Below are 10,414 nucleotides of genomic sequence, written 5' to 3' on the forward strand. Positions count from 1 at the left end.
GGGGGGCAGTATTACTGGTGGGGCAACTATTTGGGGGGTCACTATTCTGGGGCAACTATTGAGGGTCACTATTACTGCTGGGGCAATTATTGGGAGTCACTATCACTACTAGGGGAAAATAATGGGGGTCACTACTGCTGGGGCAACTATTGAGGTCACTACTAATGCTGGGGCAATTACTGGGGGTCGCTATTACTGCTGATGCAACTTTTTCGGTCATTTTTACTGCTGGGGCAATTATTGAGGGTCACTATTTGTGCTGGAGCAATTATTGGGGGTCACTACCACTGCTGGGGCAACTATTAAGGGTCACTATTACTGCTGGGGCAATTATTGGGGCACTATTGCTGCTAGGGGTGCTATGGGGGGCACTATTGCCGCTGGGGATGCTATTGGAGGTCACTATTACTGCTGGGGCAACTATTGGGGGGCACGGCTGCTGCTGGGGATGCTATTGAGGGGAACTATTGCTACTGGGGCTGCTATTGGGGGGGGCACTGTTGCTGCTGGGGATGCTATTGGGATGGCACTTTTGCTGCTGGGGATGCTATTGGGGGGGCACTGTTGCTGCTGGGGATGCTATTGGGATGGCACTTTTGCTGCTGGGGATGCTATTGGGGGCACTGTTGTTGCTGGGGATGCTATGGGGGCACTCTTGCTAGGAATGCTATTGGGGGCACTGTTGCAGCTGGAGATGCTATTGGGGGCACTAATGCTGCTGGAGATGCTATTGGGGGGCACTCTTGCTGGGAATGCTATTAGGGGGACACTATTGCTGCTGGGGCTGCTATTGAGTAGGCACCGTTGCTGCTGTGGATGCTATTGGGGGGCACTGTTGCTGCAGGGCATGCTATTGGGGGGCACTAATGCTGCTGGAGATGCTATTGGAGGCACTCTTGCTGGGAATGCTATTAGGGGGACACTGTTGCTGCTGGGGCTGCTATTGAGTAGGCACTGTTGCTGCTGTGGATGCTATTGGGGGGCACTGTTGCTGCAGGGCATGCTATTGGGGGGCACTGTTGCTGCTGGTGATGCTATTGGGGGCACTATTGCTGCTGGGGCTGCTATTGGGTAGGCACTGTTGCTGCTGGGGATGCTATTGGGAGGGCACTGATGCTGCTTGGGGTTGCTATTGGGGGGGCACTATTGCTGCTGGAGCTGCTATTGGGGGGGCACTATTGCTGCTAGGGCTGCTATTGGGGGGCACTATTGCCGCTTGGGCTATTGGGGGGGCACTATTGCTGCTAGGGCTGCTATTGGGGGGCACTATTGCCGCTTGGGCTATTGGGGAGGGCACTGATGCTGCTGTGGCTACTATTGGGGGGCACTATTGCTGCTGGGGATGCTATGGGGGGCACTGTTGCTGCTGGGGATACTATTGGGTGGGTGCAGTTGCAGCTAGGGATGCTATTGGGGGGCACTGTTGGTCTGGGTGTGGTTTTGGGGTGTGGTTGGAAATGTGGTACTAAAGTTGAATGGTCAACATTGTTATGAATGGGCCGCTCTGCTAACGCTGCCCATTCATTGCAATGTTGACCATTCCGTTCAATGTAGATGGGCGGGACCAAGAGAGACTGACCTTTAGTTCAGTGGAGGTGGGCGGGAGCTGGGCAGGGCCAGGAGACACTGCTTTTCACTTAAGTGTGTCCTGATGTTATCGGGAGCGCGCACACAGAGGAGAGAAGCGCAGGGCATTGTGGGAATGCAGCACAATTGCGTCATCTTTGACAGCGACTTACAGCATCAGATTACAAAGTAAGAAACAGACAATACAGCTGATCTGCCTGCTGGTTTGAACCCCTGTATGCTGTGCTCTACAATGCATAGTGAAAGGAAAGCATTACTATTATAAAAAAAAATTTCCCCCTGCGTGGCTGGACAACCCCTTAAGGACCAGGGATCTTACCCATGTGGTGGTTTTACTGCTGTATTTTGTTTCCTTTAGCTACCAAAATTATTTTTACTGTGTTTTTTTTCTGTGACATATAGGGCAATTTTTAAAATATCTTTTTCACTTACTTTTTTTTCTGTTTTTTAGTTTTATTGGGGGTAAAATGCTAAAAAAAACTGATTTTTTTAACACTTATAGTAATTTTTTTATTTAGTCTATTTATGCTAAAATAAAGTATGAGAACGGGTTCCTCTATTTGTTTCAGACGTTTTGATTTATAGTATGTATGGTTTTGGTTTACAGGGCGCATACGGCGACGGTTTTGGTTGGCGTCGGCTTTGTGTTATTTTCTTTAAGTATATATTGTTTTTTCTACTGTAATTTTTATTTACTGATGTATGTAATCATGTTTTTTACTATCTATATCCCCCATGACGTCATAGAGAGGGACATTCATTTTTTTTCCTTTTTATCTGACACTTTCCCACTGTAGCTGAGGCATTCATAGGAGCCCCAGTTACAGGGGAAAGCAACCCCTGTAGTGAAATTTGTCACAGGCAGAGCTGATCAGGGTCTAGTATGATCCTCCCAGCTCTGCTGCAGCAGGGAATGCCTGCGGTCACATGACTCCACGACTCCTGTAGTGAAAGTTACACTGTACTTTCACTTTCTAAAGATAGTCAATTTGCCACAGCACTCACAACACCTTAACTTGAAAGGAAGGATGATCTCAAATGTAAGGTGCACGCTCAACACGATCCTGGACCCTGGATCAGATGTACAACAGCCAAACGAAATAGAGAAGAGCAGCACTCCAGGGAATTAAGCTAAAGCGATGTCTTTATTGTGCCCATACAACGTTTCAACTCTAAGCACAAGGGTCTTTGTCAAGTCCCAGCTCATTGAGTGCTGTGTACTCAGGGAAGGAAAAGGTTAAAAACTCCTCCTTCCTTCTCCTCCGGGTTATCAGTTGTCAATAACAGCTGATGACCTGTCCTGCCTCTAATTGATTGCAGAGCCAGGAGGCTTAAAGCGCCGCCGTAATTTTACTATCAGCGGTGCTTTAAGCCCAGGACCAGGCGCTGTATATTTACCGCACCTGGTCCTTAATGGGTTAAGGACACTGCCTATTTCGGCTATTAGGACACAACGATTTTTGAGGGATTTTCATCTCCACTTTTAAAAAACCATAACTTTATTTTTCCATTGACTTGGCTGTATAAGGGCTTGTTTTTTTGTGTGACGAACTATAGTTTTTGTTGGAGCCATTTTAGGCCTCCTTCCCACGAGTGTGACGGGGTCCGCCGCGTAATATTACGCAGTGAAGCCCGTCACGGCGCCCCCCCAGAGCCCCTATACTTACCTGCGGGAGATAGCGTGAAATCGCTTCCCCGCCCACCACCGCCGCGTCACCGCCCGTCACCGCCCACCACCGCCGCGTCACCGGCCGTGTCACGTGCACGGCCGGCCGTGTCACGTGACGCGGCCGGCCGCGTCATTTGGCGTCATATGACGCGCGGCGGTGGGCGGGAAAGCGTTTTTTCACGCTATCTCCCGCTGGTTACAGCGGGAGATAGCGTGAACGGACGGCTTCCATTGACTGCAATGGAAGCCGTCAGTGCGTACAGCCCGTCCTCACCCGCAGAAAATAGAGCATGCTGCGGGTGAGGACGGGAGAAATCGCGGTGCGTAATTCCGCGCTGGAATTACGCATCGTGAGCATTGTGCTATTAGGTTCAATAGAACCTAATAGCTGCGGGCAACACAGCGGATTTTCGCCGCGAATTACGCGGCGGAAATCCGTTCGTGGGAAGGAGGCCTTAGGGTGCATACAATGTTTTGTAACACTTGTATTATTTTTTATTGAGAGCAGGGAGAGAAAACATCAATTCTGACATTGTGTTTTATTTTATTTTATTACAGCCTCAATCATCTATATATATATAAAGACAAAAGCCCTCACTGACTCACTGACTGACTCGCCAAAAGTTCTCCAACTTCCCGATGTCGTAGAAACATGAATTTTGCCATAAGCATTAAATATGTCATAAATAGGAAAGGTTAATGGGTCCCAACTCGATTATTTAATTCTAGCGCAAAAGAACTAGCGTCCAAATTTTACGTACGAAATCTAATTCTCTCACTTCCCGATGTCATAGAAACTTGAAATTTGGCACGGGCATTGATTATGTCATAAATAGGAAAAGTTAATGGGTCCCAACTCGATTATTCAATTCTAAGTGCAAAAGAATTAGCGTCCAAATTTTACATATGGAATTTAATTCTCTCACTTCCTGATGTCATTTTATATAAAGGAAACGTCGCATGGTTACCTCCCCGTGGTGTTTCCTGGGTAACGCAGAGAACTATGCAAAATGGTGAACATATGTTTTTCCGGTATCTCTAAAGTAACACGACTTTATAAGATTTTACGTGTGAACACCAGATAAACACCGGTACCAAATTAACTCGGGTGAAGATGGGTATATCAGCTAGTCTATATATATAAAGATGAAAGCCCTCACTGACTCACTGACTGACTCACTGACTTGCCAAACGTTCTCCAACTTTCCGATGTTGTAGAAACATCAATTTTGGCAGAAGCATAGATTATCTCCAAAATAGGAAAAGTAATTGGGTCTCAACTCGATTATTCAATTCTAGCGCAAAAGAATTAGCCTCGAAATTTAACGTACATAATCTAAATCTCTCACTTCCCAATGTCATAGAAACGTAAAATTTGGCACAGGCATCGATTATGTCATAAATAGGAAAAGTTAATGGGTCCCAACACGATTATTCAATTCTATGCACAAAAGAATTAGTGTCCAAATTTTACGTACGGAATCTAATTCTTTCACTTCCCGGTGTCATAGAAACTCAAAATTTGGCAGGAGCATTGATTATGTCATAAATAGGAAAAGCTAATGGATCCCAACTCGACTATTCAATTCTATGTGCAAAAGAATTAGCGTCCAAATTTTACCTACGGAATGTAATTTTCTCACTTTCCGGTGTCATAGAAACGTGAAATTTGGCATGAGCATTGATTATGTCATAAATAGGAAAAGCTAATGGGTCCCAACTCGATTATTCAATTCTATGTGCAAAAGAATTAGCATCCAAATTTTACGTACGGAATGTAATTTTCTCACTTTCCGGTGTCATAGAAACGTGAAATTTGGCACAAGCATTGATTATGTCATAAATAGGAAAAGTTTATGGGTCCCAACTCGATTATTCAATTCTATGCGCAAAAGAATTAGCATCCAAATTTTACATACGGAATGTAATTTTCTGACTTTCCGGTGTCATAGAAACGTGAAATTTGGCACGAGCATTGATTATGTCATAAATAGGAAAAGCTTATGGGTCCCAACTTGATTATTCAATTCTATGAGCAAAAGAAATAGCGTCGAAATTTTACGTACATAATCTAAATCTCACTTCCCAATGTCATAGAAACATGAAATTTGCCATAAGCATTGAATATGTCATAAATAGGAAAAGTTAATGGGTCCCAACTCGATTATTCAATTCTAGCGCAAAAGAACTAGCGTCCAAATTTTACGTACGGAATCTAATTCTCTCACTTCTTGATGTCATAGAAACATGAAATTTGGAACGGGCATTGATTATGTCATAAATAGGAAAAGTTAATGGGTCCCAACTCGATTATTCAATTCTAAGTGCAAAAGAATTAGCGTCCAAATTTTACGTATGGAATCTAATTCTCTCACTTCTTGATGTCATTTTATATAAAGGAAATGTCGCATGGTTACCTCCACATGGTTTTCCTGGGTAACGCAGAGAACTATGCAAAATGGTGAACATATGTTTTTCCGGTATCTCTAAAGTAACCACGACTTCATATGATTTTCCGTGTGAACACCAGATAAACACCAGTACTAAATTAACTTGGGCGAAGCCGGGTATATCAGCTAGTACATCATAAGGGCTTATTCAGACGACCGTATATTAGCTGGGTTTTCACGTCCGGCCGATATATGGTGTCCTTGTCTGCAGGGGGGACAGGATGGAAGAGCCAGGAGCAGGAACTGAGCTCCCGCCCCCTCTCCACTATTTGCAATAGGAGGGGACGAGGCGGGGGCGGAGCTAAGTACCTGCGTTTAGCTCTGCCCCGTCCCGCCCCTCCCATTGCAAATAGTGGCGAGGGGCGGGAGCTCAGTTCCTGCTCCTGGCTCTTCCATGCTCACCCCCCTGCAGACAAGTACACCGTATATCGGCTTGGCGTGAAAACCGAGCCGATATATGGTCATCTAAATAAGCCCTAAATGACATAATACGTTTTTTTTCTGTGGGTCAGTACAATTACAACGATCCCAAAAATATTTTTAGGTTTTTCCAGTTTTGCACAATAAAAGCCGGGACGCCTGTATCTGGTGCCCTGTTGCCATGGCAACCCAATTACATTGCGGGGGTCCAATGACATCACAGAGGGAGTGCCCTCTCTCTGTGAACCCTTTACATGTCACAATCTATATAGATCGCAGCATTTAGGGGGTTAACAGCAGGGCGTCACTGTCCTTATGTACCTCCGCTGTTGCAGTTGGAGGCCGGCTATCGGTAACAGCTCCCACTACCGGATGGCACGGGCTCAGCTTCTGATCCCACTCCATCCACATGATGTAAGATTACGACCTGTTGCGCTAAGTACCATGCTGCAATGATGTAACCCTACATTCTGTGGTGTTAAGAATGGCTGTATGTACAGTATCAGTCAAAAGTTTGGATACACACTTTCATTCCATGGCTTTTCTACATTCTAGATTCATATTGAAGACATGAAAACTATGAAGGAACACATATGAAATTAAGTGGTAAACAAAAAAGTGTTAAAATAGAATGTTTTATAGCTTGTTTTCAATGGGAGACCTTGCATCGCATCGCACTCGCATCTTCAGGACCATGCACGGGTTATGGCATCAGCCAGAGTCAGGCTATTGTATGCAACATAGTGCATCCAAAGGCTGGTTAGCGGTAAGACATTCTTCGAGCGTCAATACCCTGAGAATCGGGCCCTGGAGGGCTTGACGTGACAGTGGGGTTTGTGTACCCACCTAGAATGTAAGGCCCGGTCACAACTATGACTGTAGCGTCCTCTGTATTTACCCGATTCCAGGGTTCGGAACAAGAGACCGTGTGCAGAACTGCTGTCTGGGTTCCATGGAACCTTGGTGGAGAAACACTGATATAGAGAGTGCAGAGGACACAGTCGCCCCTGGTACCTGAAGAGGCTCACACATCCCTTCGCCACATAAGGAAACACAAATATTATAAATTACACTTTGGATATTTTGTTTTTTAGCCTAAGATAACTTAGCCTAAGATAACCCCGTATCCCCGAAAATAAGACAGCGTCTTATATTAATTTTTGCTCCAATAGATTGTACATTTTTACATGTACAGCTGCCTGGAAACTATTTATATTGTCCTTTTTTATTAACTGTAAATAGTGCTCAATTTTGAAGTAGGGCTTATACTTCAAGCATCCTCAAAAATACTGAAAAAGCATTCTGCATCCTCAAAAATCCAGAAAAATTTTGCTATGTCTTATTTTCAGGGTATGTCTTTTCAGGGGAACAGGGTAAAAAAAATACAATAGATGTATAAATATTTGGATAGATTACACACATGTACATAAGTTTTCAAATACACTACTTTGAGAATTGTCCATTTCCTCCACCAGGGCATACAGATTACATACAGGGAAGTGCCCCACTTAGGATGGCTGCCGTTTTGGTATTACATGATCTCCTATTCATTGACAGGCTGACTTGCAATACTATGTTTCCATCAGCATTTTGGCAACTATCTCACACGAGTTTGTGAATCTGTTGTCACAGCACAGGAAGAATCCTGCCGATTCCATAAATTGGAATGAGATTAAATCAATCACCCATATTATTTGTTATTAGAATCATTATTTATACAGAACTTTCCATGCACCTACATGATACAATGTGATACAAAAAATAAATAAACACAATTATTAGTGCAAAACAGTTTCTTGTCATTTCAGGTGACGTTTCAGAATAAGCTGCCATGTGTATGTACATGAGAGCTAACACTATTTCTACTTATTATCCTGCATTTTTCACCAGTTTTCCCCTCACCAAGCACCATCTCTAATTTTCACTTTTCCCAGAGCTGGTGAGTAGAGAGTAGTTGCTATGATGTCTCCCATATACTGTACACAGAAGAGGAGATCATGCTTTTTTTTTTTATTTGTCATATACATAGCAGGAGAAGCATGTGGGACATTCTAGAGAATTACTGAGCAGTGTAGATATGAATGCAGTAGCTGTGAGGCAGAAAAACACTCACTATTAGCTGCTGCACCATCTGTGTGTGTGTGTGTCCCTGCCTTTTCCTACTGGGATTCTTCTTCCTCCTCCAACCTCTCCTCTTTGTAGACTTCTATGTGCAGCATGTAATTTGACCTGTCAGTAAACTGTTAATCTGTTTTGTCTACCAAGACAGATTTTAGCAGTTTCTTAAGGTGGCTTCATACGAGCGTGTTTTTTGTGCATGCATATGCACGCACAAAAACATGCGTCTCTTAGAACCAATGCATTCCCTATGGTGTGTTCACATGCCTGTGCTTTACAGGCGTGCGGCTGCAAAGATGGGACATGCGTGACTATAGTGAATGCATGTATTGTGTCCAATGGAGCCGCGGCTGCTGCTGGCAATTCCATTGAAGACAATGGTCTGCCAGCACCCCGTAATTGTTTTTCAGGGATGAGCTTTAAATATACGTTCTTTCCTGAAAAACAACCTTTTTAGTGTAAAAAAAAAATATATATAAAAATTTAATTACCTGTCCGCCACTGCCGTGTCCCCCGCAGGGATGAAGAACACATCTGCCACATGTAGCAGATGTTTTCTTCATCCCCGCGGGGAATAAAGAATTCCTGACTGCACTTGTCACATCTGTGACAGATGCAGCAAAGGAATTCTAAATCCCCCACGAGGAATAAAGAATTCCCTACCGCAGCTGTCACAGATGACAGCTGCAGTAGGGGATCCAACTGCTGCCACCCCGTAATTGTTTTTTAGGGAAGGCCCTTAAATATAAGCCCTTCCCTGACAAACAAGGCAAAGTAATGTAAAAAAAAAAAAAAAAACCACTCACCTTCCTTCATTCAGTGAGAGCTGCCTGTGATTGGCTGAGCACCTTAGCCAATCACAAGCAGCTCTTTCAGCAGACGGGGATTTTAAATCCTCGCCTGCTCAAAGAACTGCATTGCAGAGCTGGGGACAGAGCAGAGAGGACGTGGCTGAGCCCCGGCAGCTCAAGGAAGCTCATATTTAAAGCCCTTCCCTGAAAAACAATTACGGGATGCCGGTAGCTGGATCCCCTATCCCCATCTGTGGCAGGTGCAGCCGGGAATACTTTATTTCCCGCGGGGATGAAAAAAACATCTGCCGCATGCAGCAGATGTGTTCTTCATCCCCGCGGGGGTCATGGCAGCGGCAGACAGGTAAGTATATTTCTATCTTTTTATTTATTTTTTTTACACTAAAAAGGTTGTTTTTCAGTGAAAAGCTTATATTTAAAGCTCTTCCCTGAAAAATAATGCAGGGGTGCCATCAGACCATTGCCTTCAATGGAGCCGCCAGCAGCAGCCGAGGCTCCATTGAAGGCAGTGGGCACGGAGCTGCATTCACGGGTGTTTGTGCACGTACGTGGGTGCGCACCTTTGTACGGCACACGCTTGTGTGAAAGCACCCTTAGAGTGTGTGAACAGTTTAGGAGGGAGGGGGGAGAGGGGGAAAAAAAACTTGATAAGTGGAGAAAAATGCATTTTTCTTTGAAGAAAATCTAGGACAGATTTACTTGTACTATTGATTGTAGCACTCAACTGCATAACTACTGTACATCCCTCCATCCATAGTAAGAACATGAAGAGTAGCAAGAAAACATGGTTTTATTACAGGTTAATCCAGGAGTCGCCTAGTGCATAATCTCAACATATTGCTGGTTTTGCTTTCTTGCTGTCTGGGTGAAAAGATCCTTTTCCCAATTAAATCTACATACAGTTTCTAGCATTCTCCCTCAGGAAACTGCAACATTTAGATTAAAAGTAGAATCAGATTGGAGAAGGTAAACATTTCTGAAGGAAGTCTGAGGAACTGCTTTCCATGTGTTTTGTGCCGCCATCCTATTCCACGTAGAACGGATCTCCAAACATCAATGACAGACACCAGACACCAGGTTCCAAGCATATGCTACAATTGTTTAAAACGGGAATACCATTTTAATTGTTTTATAATAAGTATTGTAATTAACAATGCATTTAGTTCTCTATTTCTACAGACTCCTTGGGGGTTTTGGTTTTTTGTTAGAGTGTTAATACCTTATTTCCCTTTCCACCAGAAATGTGTTTGGCTGGGGGCAAATCCACATTGTGTCTACACACCAGAGGCCTGCGTGCAGCTCGTAGTTATCTATTTGGGTTGTAAATACAGTAAATCAAACACCATTGCAAATGTCGC

This window comes from Eleutherodactylus coqui, chromosome 7 (assembly GCF_035609145.1).
Source record: "Eleutherodactylus coqui strain aEleCoq1 chromosome 7, aEleCoq1.hap1, whole genome shotgun sequence".
In the NCBI taxonomy this organism is placed as follows: Eukaryota; Metazoa; Chordata; class Amphibia; order Anura; family Eleutherodactylidae; genus Eleutherodactylus; species Eleutherodactylus coqui.